Source organism: Callorhinus ursinus, unplaced genomic scaffold, assembly GCF_003265705.2.
Source record: "Callorhinus ursinus isolate GAN/ISIS: 27379988/994484 unplaced genomic scaffold, GSC_fseal_2.0 scaffold98, whole genome shotgun sequence".
Lineage (NCBI taxonomy): Eukaryota > Metazoa > Chordata > Mammalia > Carnivora > Otariidae > Callorhinus > Callorhinus ursinus.
Genome location: NW_027397160.1, coordinates 646523 through 664841, shown reverse-complemented (window position 1 = coordinate 664841; position 18319 = coordinate 646523). Strand labels below are relative to the sequence as shown.

The following is an 18319-nucleotide window of genomic DNA, read 5'->3' as shown; positions in this document are numbered from 1 at the left end:
TGAATATCTGGTTTTAATTCTTTAACTGTTTGGTAGAATACGGCAGCAAAGCCGGGGTTTTCTTTACATGGGTAACTTTGGATTATTAAATCAATCTCCTTTAATGGTTACAGATCTATTCAAATTGTGTCTTTCTCATTGTCTCAATAGTTGTGTCTTTCTAGGAATTTGCCAGTTCCCTCTAAGTTATCCAATTTGTTAACATAACTGTTCGTCATTAGGTTAGAACATGGTATAGGGTGCAAACAGAGCTGGAGGACCCACACTTCCAAATTTCAAATCTTACTATGAGGCTATGGTAAGCGAGGCCATGTAGTGCTGGCCCGAGGCTGGATATGTGGGGCAGTGGAACGACGCATACATTGCTGGTCAAGAAGGCCAAGATCATCCAGGGAAAGAACAGTATTTTTTTAAAGATTTTATTTATTTATTTGACAGACAGACAGCGAGAGAGGGAACACAAGCAGGGGGGAGTGGAGAGGGAGAAGCAGGCTTCCCGCCAAGCAGGGAGCTGGATGTGGGGCTTGATCCCAGGACCCTGGGACCATGACCTGAGCCAAAGGCAGACACTTAGTGACTGGGCCACCCAGGCATTCCAAGAGTAGTATTTCAAGAAAGAGAGCTGGAACAACTGGACATTCACAGGCGAGAGAATGAAGTGGACCCCTACCTCACACCATATATAAAAAGTAGCTTCAAATGGATCAAAGACCTGAATGTAAGAGCTACAACCATAAAACTCTTAGAAGAAAACACAGGAATAAATCTCCATGACCTTGGACTTAGCCAAAGAGTCTTAGATATGATGTCAAAAGCCTAAGCAACAAGGGGCAAAAATAAATTGGACTAAATCAAACTTTAAAACCTTAGTGCTTCAAAGGACACCATGAAGAAAGTGAAAAGACAACCCACAAAATGGAAGAAAATATTTGCAAATCATATATCTGATAAGGGACCTGTATCTAGAATATGTCAAGACTGGCTACAACCCAACAATAAAAAGACACGTCATCCAATTAAAAAGTTGGCCAAGAATCTGAACAGACATTTCTCCAAGGAAGACATACACATAGCCGGCAGGCACATGAAGAGATGCTCGGTAGCATCAGTCATCAGGGAACTGCGGAGCGAGACCACGTGGGATACACTTCACACCCACCAGGACGGCTAGAATCAAAGGGCAGAGCGTAAGCAGTGGTGGTGGGCAGCAGAGAAGTCAGACCTCATACGCTGTTGGCGGGAAGGTAAACTGGTGCAGCCCCCAAGGAAAGGGGTCTGGCAGGTCCTCAAATCATGAAACACAGAGCTACCCTGTGTCCAAAAATCCCCCTTGGGAAACAGACCCAAAAGAAATGAAAGCACGTGCCCGCATGAGGACGTGCACACAAATGTTTACAGCAGCACTATTCATGATGGTCAAAAGGTGGAAACAACCCCGTCCACGCCATGAGTACCGCCCAGCCCCGAGAAGGAACAGAGCCGTGACCCCTGCTACCACAGCCCGGCCTCGGGACCGTTCTGCTGAGCGGGACCAGCAGGTTCCTTTTACACCACATACCCAGAGCACAGAAACCCACCAACACAAGTTCGTGGCTGTTTGGGGCTGGGGTGACGGTGACCCTGATGATGGTGGGGACTTGCACAATATTCGTCACTGAACTGTGCGCTGTGTCAATCACACCCAAATGAAGGTGTTTTGAAAAAGAACGGAGTTGATGTCGTGTCTTGAAACCACATGGTCTTAAGTCAGACGCTGTGTGATCTCTATGTATTTGTTAGTGAGATTGGTTTTTCCCACACATTTGATGGCAGCCATTCCTTCCTTCATAAATTCCTGTGTACCTTCACTCGGTTTTCTAAGGGAGTATTTACCACTTTTTTTAAAACTACAGATGTGGAGCCTGGGTCACCACTGCTGCTAGGTGGTTTCCAAGTTCACTCTTTCGAGATGCACGGGGAATTGACTTCCAGCGAAGCAAGCCTCCTGCCGGCTCCGTCCGTCCGTGCGTCCTGGTGCCTGGCTCGTCTGCAGTGCCAGCATGCCCGCAGAGCCATTGTCCCGCCTGCTCCCCCCCGTGAGGGCCGCTCACTCTGACAAGGCGCTCTGGAGTCCTGGTCCACGTCCTATAGCGAGCCTGAGACTCCTAGCCTGCTACGGCCATGTGCACTTGACAGTCGGAAACCCGCAGCGGGCAGGCAGTTAGGGGCACCACACCATCGCCTGTGCATTAACCCTTCCCCTCCTAGCGACGTATACTTTTTTCATTCACTCAACAAATACACACTGAGCTCCCCCTGGGCGTCCAGCCCTGCTCTGGGCACTGACGAGGCATCAGCTACAGTGTGGGAAGGTCCATGGCAAACTGGACACAGAGGGCACACAGGTGACCGCTGCAGGATGTGGGACAGAGGGAAGACAATGCAAACATGTCCCCCACAGAGCGACACCAAATTCTAGCTCAGCTGCCCACGAGGGGGACGGGCAGCCTCTGCCAGCCTGAAGGATGGACAGTCCCCACTCTGGGAGTCTTGAGAGTCACTACGAGGCCTGTTTCGCAGGCTATTTACCCAGAGCAGAGTCCCCCCATGCCTGCCATTGAAGTGTTTTTCTGGGAATGGGGCCACACGGCCAGCGTTTCACACAAAGGCTCTTGACCCAGGAAATTAATGTTTGACTAGTGTTCACCAGAGCGTCCTAGGGGCCTGGGGGCCTGGCATCCAGAGCGTCCATCACTGCATCGTGCCTTAGCAGCATGGAGAGATGGTGATTCATCCCCACAACCCCAAATACGGGCATAGCACGGTGCCTGGTCCTGGACCTCCCAGGACCCCGGGGGACACCTCGGGAGGACCTGGTGCCCCGGCGGGGGGACTAGGGGCGGCAGGGGGAGGGGTCTTAGCACCTCAGGGCAGGGGCTGTCGGGGGCAAAAAGGGAGATGATTCGGAGAACCTGCGGAACCTTTTAAGCCATGAACAGTCCGATTCATTTTTAAGGGTTTGGCGGGTTGCTCATTAACTGGATTTTTAATGGAAGGCTGGAGGGCAGGCTCACGGGGCCAGGTTCCCATGGGGAGGGGAGGGGGAAGTGGCTGACCTGTTCGGTCCCCTCGATCTGTGGTGACCACGCTCCAGTCTGACTGGGGCAATGGGTCAAGCACCTCTTATGTGCCAACACCCCAAATCCGCCAATACCCTCGAGGTCCCACACCGTGATCCCAGTCCCCATGCCTGGCCAGGGCAGTGTGGCTGATGGGGGTCCCTAGACCCATTCCTGACCACAGGCCACCATGAGGACAGTACCCGGGGCTGCTGCCTGCCCTGATCTCCAGATGCACAGCAAGGATCCAGAAATAGCCACGTCACACAGAAGAACACATGGGGTGTGGAGGTGTTCACCCAGCACATGATGGGTGTTTCTGCCGTGGACACAGAGGGCAGGCGGCGGGGGTGGGGTACACAACCAGCCATATATAGGCAGGTCACCCCCAAACCCCAACATGCACCTGACTCAGCACACCTGACCCGGCAGACCCGACTGGCACCACACTCCGGGCTTGCACCACAGCAGCTGGGCAGAAAGCCCACTGGCCACGGCTTCCCCTTCCCAATTCCACGTCCACCCCAGTGGCCGGATGCTCCCATGATGGCGGGACTCGCCCTTGGAGCCATGCCCTCGGGAAGCGAAGGACCTGCAGGGCGGTGGCCCGGCCTGTGTCTCCCTCCCACAGTTCCCTCCCTCAGTTCTCAGGAACTGAGAAATCCAGTGGTTTTGCTTCAGGCGCGTCCATGCCGTGCTGGGTGGGCAGCATCCAGTGGCAGCCCCAAGGTGGCCTGGGGGCGCCCAGGGAGGGTCCGGCCCATGCAAGCGTGCCTGAGCCCACAGGATTTTGAGGACGGGCGCGTGCATCTCTCTGGGATGGCCCGGTGTTCAGGCATGGCCAGAACTAGCCTTGGGCTGGGCCCTCCTTGGGCTTGGACAGTCCTCCAGGTCAGCCCTGGCCCAGCCACCCCCCACCTGCACCCTGCATGTCCTCCTTGGGAGCCGCTTCCAGCTGGGGTTGAGTGATGGCCCCACAGGGCTCCGCAGGGTGGCGGGCAGGTGAGGGTGGTGGCCAGGCCAGGGCGCTGGGATTCCCAAGCTCTCCCAGGAGGACCCGCCGGGGTGTCCTTCCCGCATGGCTGGGTCACAGGCTTGACATCCACCATCACGGCGGGGCCCACGGGTGGTAGGAGAGATGAAGTGTCAGAGATACCACAGTAGGTGGGATGGCGGCCTCAAAAATATGCCTAAAGCCTCACGGAGCCTGTGACTGCCATAGCTGGGGAAGAGGGTGTTGCAGGCACAATGAGTTAGGGACCTCGAGGAGCCCAGATGGGCTAAACCCAATGACAGGTGTCCTTATGAGGGACCGAAGAGGACAGAGGGGAAGCCCCACGAAGACAGAGGCGGAGACGGGAGGGGTGTGGCCACAAACCAGGGAACCTGCGGCCCTGGGATCTGGATGAGGCAGGAAGGGCGCCCCCGGAGCCTCTGCAGGGAGTGTAACCCTGCGACACCTTGACCTCAGACCTCTGGCCTCCGCACCGAGAGAGGACAGATTTCTGTTGTTGTAGGGCCCTGGTGTGTGGTAGCGTGTGACGACAACCCCGGGACTCCCCCCGACGCCTAAGGATCCATGGGGAGCAGTACAGGGGCCAGGGGTCAAGCTGAGGGGCAGGGAGCAGCAACACCCCCCCCAGAGCTATCTTGAGCAGTTGGGGGACTCCTGGCTGGGGTGGGTGTGCTGCCTGAGGGGAACACGGCAGAAACTGGTGGAAGACGCCCACGGAGCACCCACCCAGCCCCACGGAGGACGCCCACAGAGCACACGGTGCTCGCTGGCCTCTGGCTGGCCTCCGTGGCAATGTCCACAGGAGAACCGGAGAGAATTGGACACCTTGCCCAGGCTGCCCAGGCCCCTGGACAAAGCGGGGAGGAAGCTCCTGTCACCACTGCCACAGGACCCTGACGTGGACCTTGGCCAGGAGTAGCCTGTGGTCTCAGCCTGGTCGTGGCCGCCCACTGGGGGTCAGTGCAATGTGCCCTATGCCCTGCTCTGGCCTCGACCCCTGGGCCTGGGTCCTGGCCCTGCTCTGGGACGTCGGGAAAGTGGGGGAGACGCAGGCCGTGGGGCCCCACAGACGGAGGCTGAAGCAAGTCCCTTTTGCTTCTTCGGAAAACTTTGCGGGAGAATATGCTGGGAGATACGAAGGTGACAGACGCCCCGAGAACTGGCTGGGACCCCAGCATGGCTTCTCCCGTCTCAGCTCTGATTCTGGAGGCAGGGGCAGGGAAGCAGGGGGCAGGCGTGCCCACCACTCCAGGAGGATGTGGGAACATGCAGACACCCAGGCTCTTAACCCTAAAAACGCTGCAGCAGCCCTCCCCAGCCACCTCGGTCCCGGCCCAGGCTGGCGTCTGCCCTCCTCACGCACCTGCGATGAGTTCACCTCCCGGCTCTGGGGCTGTTTACGTCTCTTGTGTGTATTTATTTCCCATCTTTAAGCTGGTGTTTTCTGACGTGGGAAGGCAAGAGAGACAGAATCCCCCGTGGGTCACGTGGAAGAGCCCTGTCTGCCATTGGCATGGCGCTGAGATGGGACAGTGTGTCCCCGGATTCTAGCCTCCTGCTTTCCATCCCCGCCGGGGCGTGCGGCATGGGTCCCAGCGTGGTGTCCGGTGCTCTCCCCGTGTCCCTCCGACACCTGCCCCCAGAGCACTGTTGCACAAGAAGGTGGAGTGAACTGCAGGGAACATGGCTCTCTCCATGAAGCAAGCTTGGTCCCCCGCATCCCAGCCCCAAGAAGGGGACTTGTGTGCTTCCCACACTGGCCCCCGAGAGGGGCACACAGAGGGGGCTCTGCCCTCTCACTCATGCCACACGCACTCAACACACCGAGCCCCGCCCAGGACCTTCAGGGGAGGCCAGGCCACCTCCAGCCGGCACCTCCCACCTGAGAAAAAGAAAACCATTTTTGTCCCGCGTGATAAACCAGGTGGGGTGACAGGAAGGGAAACGCATCCAAGGACATGGGGGGAGGGGCATTCGATGGCATGGGGGTGGGGGGAGGCGGAGGCTGGCCGTGGTCCCCAGCCTGGGGCAGTCTCCCGGGCCCTTGCACAGAGAGCAGGGGGCCTGCCCGGGGCCACCACGCAGGCCTGCTTCACAGGCCAGGGAACCACGGGCACCATCACCTGTCACGACCCCCGTGGCTTGCTTCCGGCGGCCTTGCTAAGCCCCCATGGAACAGCACAGCCGGGACCATGTGATCAGTCGCACCCAGAACTCAGGGAACCTAACTAGGACAGAAGCTGGGGCCACCACAGCCACAGAACAGACCGATGTGCTTGGAGCCCCGCGTCTGCATCTCCACCTGCGGGAGGTCCAGGAAACCTGTGGCGGCCGTTCCCCAGCACCACCCCCACGGGGGCCTGCCTCCTGCCTGCTCGCCCCCGCCCGCGGCCACAGAGAGTGCCACGTGGAGGGAGTGCCACGTGGAAGGGCAGGGTCAGAGGGCCACCAGCTAGCCCGTGAGTTCTGTTTGAGTTTGCACAGGAAAGCAGCCCGGACACCCTTGTCTACCCTGCTCGGATTTTCACTCTGGCTGAACACAGTGGGGGCTGCAATCCCCTCCACAGGCCTGTACCTGTACCCAGAGCCAGGGTGTTGCGTGTACCGTGTACGGGGCCTCCTTCGAGCGGTCACCCCCAGGTAATGCTGCCCCTCCACATCCCGAGCCCCACATGCTTCAAATGCCCCAAACCATCCAAAGTGGCCGCAGCAGGAAGAAATCATGCCCTGTTCCTGGACCAGCTGGAAACCCCCAGCCGTCTACACTGGGATCTGCCGTGTGCCTGAGGACCCTGGGCCCCGCCCACGGCACGCTGTCCAACCCCACCAACCGGCAGGGGGAGCCACAGACCACGCAGACCTCTGGCTCCTCCAGCCCCGGGTTATCTGCAGTCAGCAAGAAACTTCCCTTTTCAGGGCGACAGATTTTCTTAAATTGTAAAAGTAATGCACATATTGCAAGAGATGAAGGCCTGGGAGGTAAAAGTTAACCCCTCCTCACACTTGGCTCTCCTCCACCCACATGTACACCGTAGCCGCCCTTACACAGAAATCCAATAGTGCTCCCTGCCGCCTTGGACCCGCCTGCACTGGGGACTCCCCTTGCAGAGCTGATGCCTGTGCACGATGCGGGAGGGGCTCAGACGGTGCTCCCTGCATCCCTGGACCCACCTGCACTGGGGGCTCCCCCCGCAGAGCTGATGCGTGTGCGCGATGGGGGAGGGGCTCAGACGGTGTTCTCTGCATCCCCAGACCCACCTGCACTGGGGGCTCCCCCCGCAGAGCTGATGCATGTGTGCGATGGCGGAGGGGTTCAGACGGTGCTCCCTGCATCCCCGGACCCACCTGCACTGGGGACTCCCCCCGCAGAGCTGATGCGAGTGCGTGATGGGGGAGGCGCTCAGACGGTGCTCCCTGCATCCCCAGACCCGCCTGCCCTGGGGGCTCCCCCCGCAGATCTGATACACGGTGGTGGCTGGCCATTCACAGCGGGCTTCCTGATGTGTGTGTGCATGAGGCTGGGACTACGAGCTGCATGGGCAAAAGCAGGACACACGGACGGAAAGACACCGAGCACGCATCTCAGCGCCCTACACTGTGGGTTTGTGGACCCAGCTCTGCACACGCTGACACGGTGGCTGGGCGGCTCTCAGGAGCGCTGGGTCAGCCGTGTGGAATTTATTTTATGTCTGGTCACACATGGGGGCGTCTGCTGTCTGCTGCTGCGTGGACACCTGCTGGTGCCATCAAGAAACAAACCAGTCTTTCCACGAGAATAACAACGCCACTTCCCCCACTTCACACCACGTCACTGTGAAGCGAGGCTGGGCCGGGTTCCCCGCCGTCCCGAGCGGGCAGTGAACACCACGGGCGTCGGGCCAGCGGAAGGCCCAGGGCTGAGAGGGAGCGGGTGGGGCGTGGGTGACAGGCTCCCCACCTCCGGAACTCGGCATCGGAACAAGCCCAAAGCCCAGGGCAGACAGCACCTCCCGCTGACTGGAGGCACCAGGGTGGACACCTTCAGTTCCAACCACCCCTTCCTGTCTGCAGCCTGGAGAGCGGCCTCGGTCCATGGCTTCAGCCCAGCCAGCATCCAACCACGGCCACCGTGTTGGCTGGTGAAAGCCCTTCTCCTTCTGGATGAAGCTGGAAATGGATACTCCATTAAGCTTTTAAAGGCGTAAGAAACGTGGTCCGCAGGAAGTTATAAAATGGAGCATAGATTCATCTGAAGATGGGGTGCTGGGCACACACCCCCTTCCCACCCCCAGCCCCAGCTCCCACGGGTGCTGCACACACCTGCTGCATCTCCCCTGGGGCCTTCCCGACGGCGCGGCTCTCGGACGCGGCCCCACACATGGCACAGGGAAGCCCATGGCCAGAACCAGTTAGCACCCAAGCTGGTCCCTCACCGAGCAGGATTTTAGCTGAATTCCTTTGAAAATATTCTTCCTCAGCAAGGGCCCCAATTGTCCTGGAGTTAGAGAGTGTCCCTCGGAGAAGAGCAGGGCCCAGCGTGCCTCCTACTGGGCCCCCCGCCCTGCGGCCCCACGTGAGGCAGATCTGGCCCCCTGAGGCGCCTCTCAAGGCCTGGGTGTCAGGAGGGGTCCCTGGGTTACGGAAGGGACGTGCACTCACTTCCTGATTAACGCTCGCACGCCCATCCAGGGGGCCCCGGAGGACATCCGGGGGGGACACCAAGGAGACCCACTGGGCCCCCACGGTGCCTCAGCCCCGGGCCAGACCGACTGCTTCCCCGGTGGGAGCCTCCCCATCTGTCCCCACATGCAAGCTCACACTTCCTGCCCCCTGTTGCCCACCTCCAGGCCCTGCCCACCCCACCGGGCTCACCGGCACCCCCAAAGACCGACCAGATGTCCCTCCCAACCCTAGCCATCTGTTCCCACCTGTAGCCCCCACCTATGATGTGGTGCGGTCAGGGGCAGGGCTGTGGGCCTCACCCCTGCACCCCGCCTGGCACTCGGGTCCCCGCTGATGCTCCCTCTGCCGGGATGGGGAGCACCGCAGCCCCCCACACTCACCAAGGATGGGGCCGGCCTTCCCACGTGGCCCTGTGGCCACAGCTGAACTCCGGATGCGGGGCCAACGGCGGGCCTCTGCCCGGCCACCTGGCCACGGACCTGGCCTCAGACCAAACCGCCCAGTCTGGGGATGCTGGGGAGGGGCTAGGTTCCCTGGCTGGAAGGGGCCCCCCCCCCGGACACAGGGCCACCGAGGAGACGCGTCCACCACTTTCCTCTCCCTCCCACCCTCTTGCTGCTACACCCCACGTCCTGAGATCCACACCTGCCCGTGGCCCTCCACCCCAGGTGTGTGCCAGCTCCTCCCCCGCCTTGTGCTCCCAGAGCGCACCCCACTGCCCACGTCCCTCCGGAACACCACATGGGTGGGACACCCCCTCCTCGATGAACTCCGCCCCCGACGAGGGTTTTCCTGCCCTGAGCTCTTCTCAAACCGCAGCCTGTCTGTGTAACACGAACAATGGCAACAGCAAAGCTTCGGACTCCAGAACGGGCTGTTCAAAGGCCCTGTGGTCGATCCAGTCCAAAGCAGCTCCAGCACGACTTGATGGAGACGACTGGAGATGATCTGAGTGTGTGCAGGAGACACCTCCACCTCTAGGCGCCGACCCCCCGGACCCCTGGCCAGGGTGTGGCACAGCCCCGGTCTCTTCCCCAGCGGCCAGCCTGACCCTGGGACACACCCCAAACCACCTGCACGTAAACAAACAGTTGGTAAGAATGCGCTGGAGTTCTGTCTCTCGCTCCCTCTGGTTTCTTCTCCTCTTCGACCTTAAATGTTGTCCTGACAGCCCTTCCGTCAACGCCACACACAAGCAGTCCTCGACTGTGAGGCACGGAGGCCAGAACTGCTGCAGTCACCCCGGGAGAGCATGAGGGAGCCCCGCGTGGACACGTGAACCGTGGCTTGGAGTCGACGGGAGCAGCCCTGCCTTCAGGTTGAGGGCAGAGGGCTCAGGAGCCGGCACCCCCATCCCTGCGTGGGAACAGGCTGCCGTCCTGCCCTCTGAGGCCTGGCGTCAAAGGTCAGAAGCTGCTCCGAGTTTCCGCGATGCTCGCCCGTGGCCCTGGGGGGGCCCTGGAGGGACGCCTGCCCCCAGCTAAATGCTTCTCTGTGCCATCCGGACCCCTGCACGACCATCCTGCGGCCAGCGCCTCGGCGAGCCTGTCCCCGGGGGGAAACGGCAGCACGGAAGAGACGCCCGAGTCCCTGAGTCACACTCCGGAGACGGGGCCGTCGCCGCACGAAGCAGAGAACTCAAGGGCTGAGGTGCCCCCAGACGCTGCCCGCCGCCTCGGCCCCTCAGACGGCCACCCCAAGTCCTCTTGCAGACGGACGCCTCTCGTGAAGACAAACGGATGGGAGGTCACAAAGGTCTCGGTGAACGGATGTCCTTGTGGGCCTGGACGGGACAGGGTCGGTCTGATGAGCCCGCAAAGGCCCCAGGGCTTCCCGGCCCTCCTGCCGCCCAGGCGGGGCCTCGGCCGCTGGGGCTCCCACTCACAGGAACCGGGACGGGCGGCCACGCTCAGCAGGCAGCCCCGACCTGGTGGCTCTAAGTCCGCTAAGAAACCACTTACAAAAGTAAAGGACTGCTTTTAAGAAACTGAATGAAATGCTCCACCGTCCAAACTGCCTACAGACATCTGAACACACTGGATGTGCTTCTCTCCTTGCTCTTGCAGGACCCTTGAGGGTCAACAGAAACGCACATTCCGGAGAAACGAAACCATTGTTGTTGTTTTCTTTGGTTAAACTTTTAAGTTCATGTTTCAAGGGGGATTAACATCTGTGCAAGCTGTTGGTTTTCTCCAGACTGGTGTTTTCCCACAGGGTCATCCCAGCGAAGAGGACAGGGGCCCTCCAGGGGGCACGTCCCGGGGTGGCTCCATGGCACATTCGGCAAAACTTCGGAAGTCGGGTGGGCAACCAGGGGTCGTCCCTGGTGTCCGTCGGTGGAGCAGTGGGCAGCCTCCAGGCAGAGGGGACGAGACAGCTCCCTTCCCGGGGGCCCCTTCAGAAGTCCCAAGTCTTCACACGGGCGCCAGGACAGGGAGCTCATCCTGGAAACCATGCACGGCAGATGGCATACAGGATCGCAGAGCCTCAGGGGGCTGTTGGGGGGAGCCCACCCTGGGGAGCCCGCTGCTCAGCCCCTGACACAGCCTGGTCCTTGAGCAAGCTCACAGGGCGTCCCTCCCCCCGTCCCTGGTGCTTCTCCCTGGGCTGACCCGCCCCCCTCGCCCGGGGCTCCCTACCCTGTAGGATGCCCTCCTACCTGGGGGCCGTGACCCTCCACGCAGGGGCCCAGGTCCAGAAAACAGAGGAGGCACCCTGGCCCCTGGTATCTGCCCCATTCACAGCTGACAGCAAGCTGACCGGAGCGTCCCCGGAGGCAGGAAGGGTGGGGCCCCCGAGGCCTCTGATGAAGGCCTCCTGCCATGGACCCAGAGTCCAGAGTCAGCCGGGCATCGGGGGGCGGACCAGCATGCCACCTCCCTCGACGTCCGGCTTTGCTCACCCCCGGCCAGCCCCCCCCGTCCTCGGGAGCCCCCCAGCGGCGTCTGAAAGCCTCACAGAGCCGGCGGGGGGCTGCCTGGGGCGGGGGGCTCGGGGAAAATTCTGTGGGATCTGGAAAAGCATCGGCACAGGTCCTGGGGCCTTGACCACCTCACCATCCTCTGGGGCGTCAGGAATCCCCATCGGAATGCCCCCGCCTCCGTGCCATCCGGGCCTGGCCTCCACCCCCAGGCCTGGACGCCATGTGGGGAGGGGCCCGCCTCCGCGCGGCCGTGCAGGGCAGTGGGGGGTGAGTCTGCACACAGCAGGCGCTCACTGGAGGTCTCCGCAAACACCTCCTGCTGCCCTGGACCCCAGCAAGCAGGAACTTGAGAGACCCGGAGCTCTGTTTTGTCTCAGACCCCCTCCCAGGCCTGCCCGACAGCCCAGATAAGCCGCTATGAATGGAATGTGACCTTCTCCTGGATGTCAGCCCCCAACGAGCAAATAAATCACCTGGAAGAGAAATGGCGCGGCGCCTGCTGGATAGAGCAGTCACGCGCAGGTTACAGCCGGTGCGCTGCGAGGTGTGGCCATCCCCCCCGGCCCTGTTTCTGCCTCGGCCCCCCACCGCCCAGCAGACCCACGTGGGGACCGTTGGTGCCGCAGGGCCCCACGATCACGGCTTCCGGCCGGCCAGTGCCCCTGGCAGGCTGCCTGATGGAAGCGCTCAGGGCCAGGGGCCTCTGCCAGGCCATAAAAGGTCTTTCCGTGTGGTCTTCGCCTGGAAAGAAAAGCCAATTCCCTGACGAACCACCAGACCTGAGGCCAAGATGCGCCCTCTCCACATCCTTGGGCTTCCAGGGGCTCAGGCAGCCACCCACGTTCTCCATCTGCCTTTGTAACCAGACCCGGGGTCACCAGCAGTGGCCCTGAGCCCGCCCTGCGCAGACCCAGCCCCCTCCCCTGCGGCCCATGTAGGCCCAGGGAGGGCAGAAGCCCTGCGCGCCCCACCTGGGACCCTCTCGGGGCAACCAGGCAGGTGGCCGAGGGCCCCTCTTTCTGCCACGTTAGTGGATTCAGGACGTTGGTGCCACAGGAGGGCAAACTGACAGGAGCTGGGAGGACCGTCCACCTGCTCCGACCTTCAGCTCAGGGTCACCACGGACGGAGAGTCCTGGCACATGCAGGACACAACCAGGGCCCACGGTCCACACCTCCCCTCATGCAAGGCGGCCAACAGCTGTTCTGCGGGGGCGTGGGTGCAGGACCGGGGAGTGACTGCTGTGGGTGGGGGCTCCCTCCCGAGAACGGTCCAGACCCAGCCACGTGACTGCTGTGTGACGTCGTGACTAAATGTTCCTGAATCGCTGACTTTAAAATGGTTAACTTTATGCTATGTGAATTTTACCCCCCCAAAAAGGTAAGAATCCAATTGTTCCGACCTACAGAAGTTAGAGCTCATGACATGCGTGGAGATGGCCCACCTTGTGTCCTGGGGTCTCCGGACCTCTGTCCCGGTCCCTACCCGTGCCAGTGGGTCAAGGTCAGCCTGCCTTCCCACAGGCCGTCAGCCGTGATCAGGGAGGCCGCCCCATCACGCAGCCCATGCAAGCACATGGCCTCACCCCCCACCGGCTCCCCAAAGCTCCAAGGGCCCCTGCCCAGACCCCGCACAACAGGGCAAGACGTACCCTCAGTGGTGCCTGTGGAGGGACGGGGTGGGGGGCAGCCAGGAGGGCTGCATGGGGGAGGTGGTGTGAGTGGTGTCCTGGGCTCCCAAGACGATGCTGGGAAGCAGCCCACGCCGCGGAGGCCCCAGGGCCGTGAGTCACTGTGCCTCGTTAGTCAGACCTGAGCTCACAGCCCAGGTGTGAGCCCGCATCCCTGAGGCCTCGGATTCCTGAGGCCTCACCCCCTCTGCGCCCAGCCACAGTCCCAGCGCTCCCCAAGTCAGAGTGAACTGTCAGCTGCACAACCAAAATCAGACCCCAGAACCTGGCGGGGCTCAGGGCAGGAAGCAGCACTGGACGCTCCGGGCCCGAGACCACAACCCCACATCAAGAGGGCAAAGTGAAACGTTGTCGACTCAGGGCAACTCACTCCGCATCAGCCCAAAACCCTAGCAGGCCTCCTGGAGCCTCCCGCCAGGCACAGCTGGGCTGTCCCGACATGCAGGCAGACGGGTGAGGTCACAGCCGGGATGGGCAAGGGGCAGGAGGGGGCCTGCCCAGGAGAGGCGGTGCGCGGCCCCCGGGCTCAGTGCCCTTGCCAAGAAGGTCCCAGCCAGCGCCCGGGTGGGGTCAGGGGTCTCGGGCCACAGGAGGCCGTCAGGCCGGAGGACGAAAAGCCTTTTGGGCCGCTGGTGGGTGAGGGGGGATCCTGATCCACCTCCTGGGGTCCACGCCTAGAAGTGAGTGGGGGTCACCGGCAGGGAGGGGTTGGGAGTCTCTGGGAAGGCTGTGCACCCGTAAGAGGAACAGGGGCAGCTGGGAGGGGACGTGGCATTTCGATGTGAGCGCTCTGGTGTTCACACCAGACCCCCACGGGGTCCAGCTGTGTCAGCTGCCCCCGGCCGCTTGCAGATGCTCCAAACCCTGGTTTCAAACCTGCATACACTCCCCACAGGCATGGGATGTTGGGGATGCGCTGTTCTGGCAGCCCTGCAGGTAGCAGGGCTCACTCCCCTGCATGCTGAGCGACCTCTCGGCGCAGTGAGGGCAGCTCCCTCCCCCCGGCATTCCCAGGTCCCAGCAGGCCCCAAGGTCCAGTCCTCTGGGAGCCAAGCTGAGCCAAGCCAAGCGGAGCCGAGAGCCCCTGCAAGGAGGGGTCGGCGGAGAGAGCTCCACACTGGGGAAGAAGACCTTACTTACATCCAGGAAGCCAGAGTCCTCACCAACAGGCACCTTGCCCGCGGACAGCAGGCAAAGCCCAGCAGACGAGCCACCCAGACGGGGAGCTGGGGGCCCTTGCTCTGCACCCAGCTGCTCCAGAGGCAGTCCTCAAAGCCGCAAAGCCTGGTGTACTTGGAGGCCTCCTCCGGCAAGCTGCAGTGGCCACTGCTCTTTCTGCGGGGTCACTGGGCCTGGCCCATGCGGGGCCCTAACGCCCCAGCGTGCGGCAGTTTGCTCCAGCGGACGAGGCGTCCCCAAGCCCTGCTGCTGCACCCCTTCCCAGTCCTCACATGCAGTCCACAGATGGGCCAGCCAGGCTCGGGGCAGAGGAGGCGACACTGCATCCCCCCAGCCCCTGGGGTCACAGACGCCCCTCACCCAAAAACACAGCCCGGGCCCTGTTCCCCGGCTGGCGTTCCCGCACCCCGCTGGGGGCTGAGCCACCGCCCACGAGCTGGGCCAGCCGGGGTTCCCAGCCCGTCACTGGCCGCACCAGGAGCTCAGCTGGGCCCCCCACCCCCCGCGGGAGCCACCCTGCAAAGGAACTGCTCCAGGTTTACGTCCACATCCGGGAGAGGCGCCTGCACCCACACGGTTCTCCCCTGGTTCCCATTAACCAAGACAACAGGGTCCACTGCCCCGCGAGGGTGTGCAGACACAAGTCTAGGTGAACGATGAGTCCTAACTATGGAGCACCCAGCCTGCCCTGTGCCCTCCTCTCCCCTCCCCACACCCTGCTTCCACTCTCAGCGTCAGGAGGACCCAAATCAGATGGATCCAAGTTCCCATCAGGGCCCAGCTACATCCTCCAGGGCGCAGGAAGGGCCCTTAGCCCCCTCCATCTAGGCTGTAAAGCCACAAGCCGTCTGGTCGCCTGGGGAGCCCCCACACGGAGCCCTCAGGGGGGCCGTTCCTTGCAGGCGCCACGTCTGGGTCCGGATCCCGGGACTCTGTGCCTTCCCGGGACAAGGAACCGTGCAGGGAAAGGCAGGGAGGAGGGACGGGTCCAGGGCACCTGGGGCCTGAGGAGTGCGGCGAGCGGCCAGGCCCCTCCTGCCAGGCTCCATCCCCCCCGGGCGCCCCTCTCTCTGAGAGCTGTGGGATCCAAACAAGCTGAGAAACCAAGAAGTCACCGGGCTGGGGTCACACACCATGACGGTCTGTGGGCCAACCCTTCCCAAAGGGACGGTAAAACCAACAGCCTCCAACGGCAGCCTCTGCATCTGTGGAAAGTTCCAGCACAGAGCCCCTGACCTGCTGCCGCAGGCCGCGGGGCCGCGGGGCCCTGGGCCCTGCCCTCTGACCCTCAGGGACACCCTGGGACTGAGCAGCACCTGATCCCCTGCCAGCGCCAGCCGCCTCCTCCTGGAGGCCCCCTGAGACCTTCCGGAGGGCCTGGTGCTGCCTGTGGCCACAAAAATGGGCAGTCACGAGGCAGAAGGGGGACAGACAGGCCGGGCAGGGCTCCGTGGGAGGCAAGCCGTGTCCGTGAGCATCAGCCCCGGGGGACCCCCCCCCCCCCAGGACGCAGCGAATGTGGATTCGCTCCTATTCGCTCCTCGGCCTTCCAACGGCCATGAGGTGTTCATTGTGCTCTACGCACCTCAGACCAGGCCCCCGGTGGGGGGAGGCGGCCTGCCCAGCCCCTCAGGGGCTGTCCTCCCCACTGGCTGCCCACTGTCCCTGGCCTAGGTGCGTCCTGGGCAGACGGCCGGCTCCGCGGCCTGCAGGCCCCAGCGTCCACTCCACTCCTGCTCACGTTGTTCCGTCTTGGATTCCAACTCCAAGTCTGGGAGAGCCGGCATGTTCAGCCACTGCCCGCAGGGACAACGCTGCAGAGCCTGGTCCCGACGCAGCCCCAAGGTCCACCTCCAGACCACGCAGCCAGTGGGAGGGCACCTTCCCGCTGCGTGTCCACAAGACATCTGGCAAAGATGAAGCTATTCTTCCAGAGGGGGGGTTGCCCCGTCAGGCCAGATGTGTTAATGTTTGACCATGCCCGAGATCATTAACTCAGCGCTAACCTGGGTGACTCAAGGGCCACGGGATGGGGGAGGTGACTGTGCTGCGAGGCAGCCACTGCTGACCTGGGCTGACCCTGCAGAGCCGCAGACTCAGAGGTCCACTGTCCTGAAGGCAGTCGGAAGTGCACACCGCCCACCCCAGTGGAGACGGATGGCCCCCAGGGTCCTGTCCTGCCTGGGAAACACCAGCGGGTGAAAGCTCCCACATCCTTCTCTCTTCAAGTCACCTGAGCCTGTTCCTGGAGGAGCAAGGGTGACCGGAGCCCCCATAGGCACCCACAGCCAGCAAGGGGACTCAGGGGCTGGGTGACCCCCAGACGAAAGCAGCCATCCTCAACCCTCCACATTCAGGGACCGATTTCCAAACGGGGTCGGCCCCGGGCGTAAGGGAACAGTAGCAGGGACGGTGGGCCCCTTGAGCCTCTAGAACCCGCGCAGCGGGCCTCTCCCCGTGGCCGGGGCAGGGAGTCCGTGAGCGGTCCCGTGCCCTGAGACACAACCCTGTGTGACCGTGCGGGGCACACACATGACTGCGTGGGGGCACGTGTGTGAGCGTGTTGGGTGGGAGGGAGTGAGGACCCCCACACCCCCCGAACGGGACACGCTGGGGATGGAGGGAGCGGCAGCAGGAGCTGAATGACTGGCGGGCTCCACACAGACACCGTGGCCCACGTATGGCTGGGGAAAGGCTTGGGAATTCCAGAGACAAGGTCACCCTGAGCGGGCCGCCACACCCCTGCCCTCAGGGAGACCGTGACGGGCACAGCATCTGCTGTGTCCTGTGAAAGCAGGTCCCCGGCCCGGGGCGGGGCGGAGAGGCCCGGCAGCCTGCTTCCTGGAGCACTGGGCCGCACCAAATGGCCTGGTCTCCAGGAAGGAGGGGGTGCACCAGCGAACCGCCCCTCTGGGCTGGCCTGGCCGGGGGTGGGGGCACACCAGCCCGCGGAGGCCCTAAGCCCACCGCCGACAGGTGGAGGGGACGCCTTGTTACCGCCGCTTTGCCGCCCTCATGCGGGCTGGGCCGCCGCGTCCTATGCAGTGGGGCTCCCTCCACTTACGACAAACCCCGGCCAGGTGACCATCCTGCTGCTCAACCTGCCCGGACTCGTGCTTCCCGGGACAGCTGCCGCCACGTCCTGGGGCCGACACACAGACCTCAGCTCCGCTGTGCGGCCCCTCCGCACGCGGTACGTGATTTACAGTTTCGGTGACGGATGCCTGGGGGGCTCCGTCGGTGACGCGTCTGCCTTCAGCTCAGGTCATCATCCCGGGGTCCTGGGATCGAGTCCCGCATCAGGCTCCCTGCTGGGCGGAGAGCCTGCTTCTCCCCCTGCCCCTCCCCCATTCTACTTCCTCTGTCTCTCTCTCATACAGATAAATAACATCTTTAAAATAATAATAATAATAAAATTTCAGTGAGGACGAGACATAAGGCCTGCAAACACTTCCCGGGACAGCGTCCAGTCTTGCCCAGAGCCTGTCTGTCTGTCCATCTGTCCTCAGGGGAGGCTTCAGAGGGGGCTGAGCACCCCAAACTCAGGTACCAACACCCCAGGACAGAGTGGGAACCAGCGCGGGTACCCTGGGGGCTCATGGGGAGCTGTAGAGGCCAGGCTCGCAGTGTGAGGGGCACACATGAGAGGCAGGGATGGGCCATCATCCAGGAGAAAGGCAGGATCTGCACGTGCCACGGCAGGAACCAGGCCACAGGAGCAGGGCCCACACGCGGCCACGCCCAGCCGCCAG

At 62.4% G+C, this 18319-nt stretch overlaps 1 protein-coding gene and 1 long non-coding RNA gene across 3 annotated transcripts in view; both read right to left on the bottom strand.

Moving 5' to 3' along the window:
* COL18A1 (collagen type XVIII alpha 1 chain) overlaps positions 1-18319 on the bottom strand; it is an 87177-nt gene that overhangs the window by 55773 nt on the left and 13085 nt on the right. The window lies entirely within an intron of this gene.
* Positions 9489-16442, bottom strand: LOC141371767 (uncharacterized). The gene is made up of 3 exons (XR_012376987.1): positions 16153-16442; positions 11435-11592; positions 9489-11219 (listed from the first exon to the last, which is right to left on the bottom strand). It is a non-coding gene; the product is annotated as an uncharacterized lncRNA (long non-coding RNA).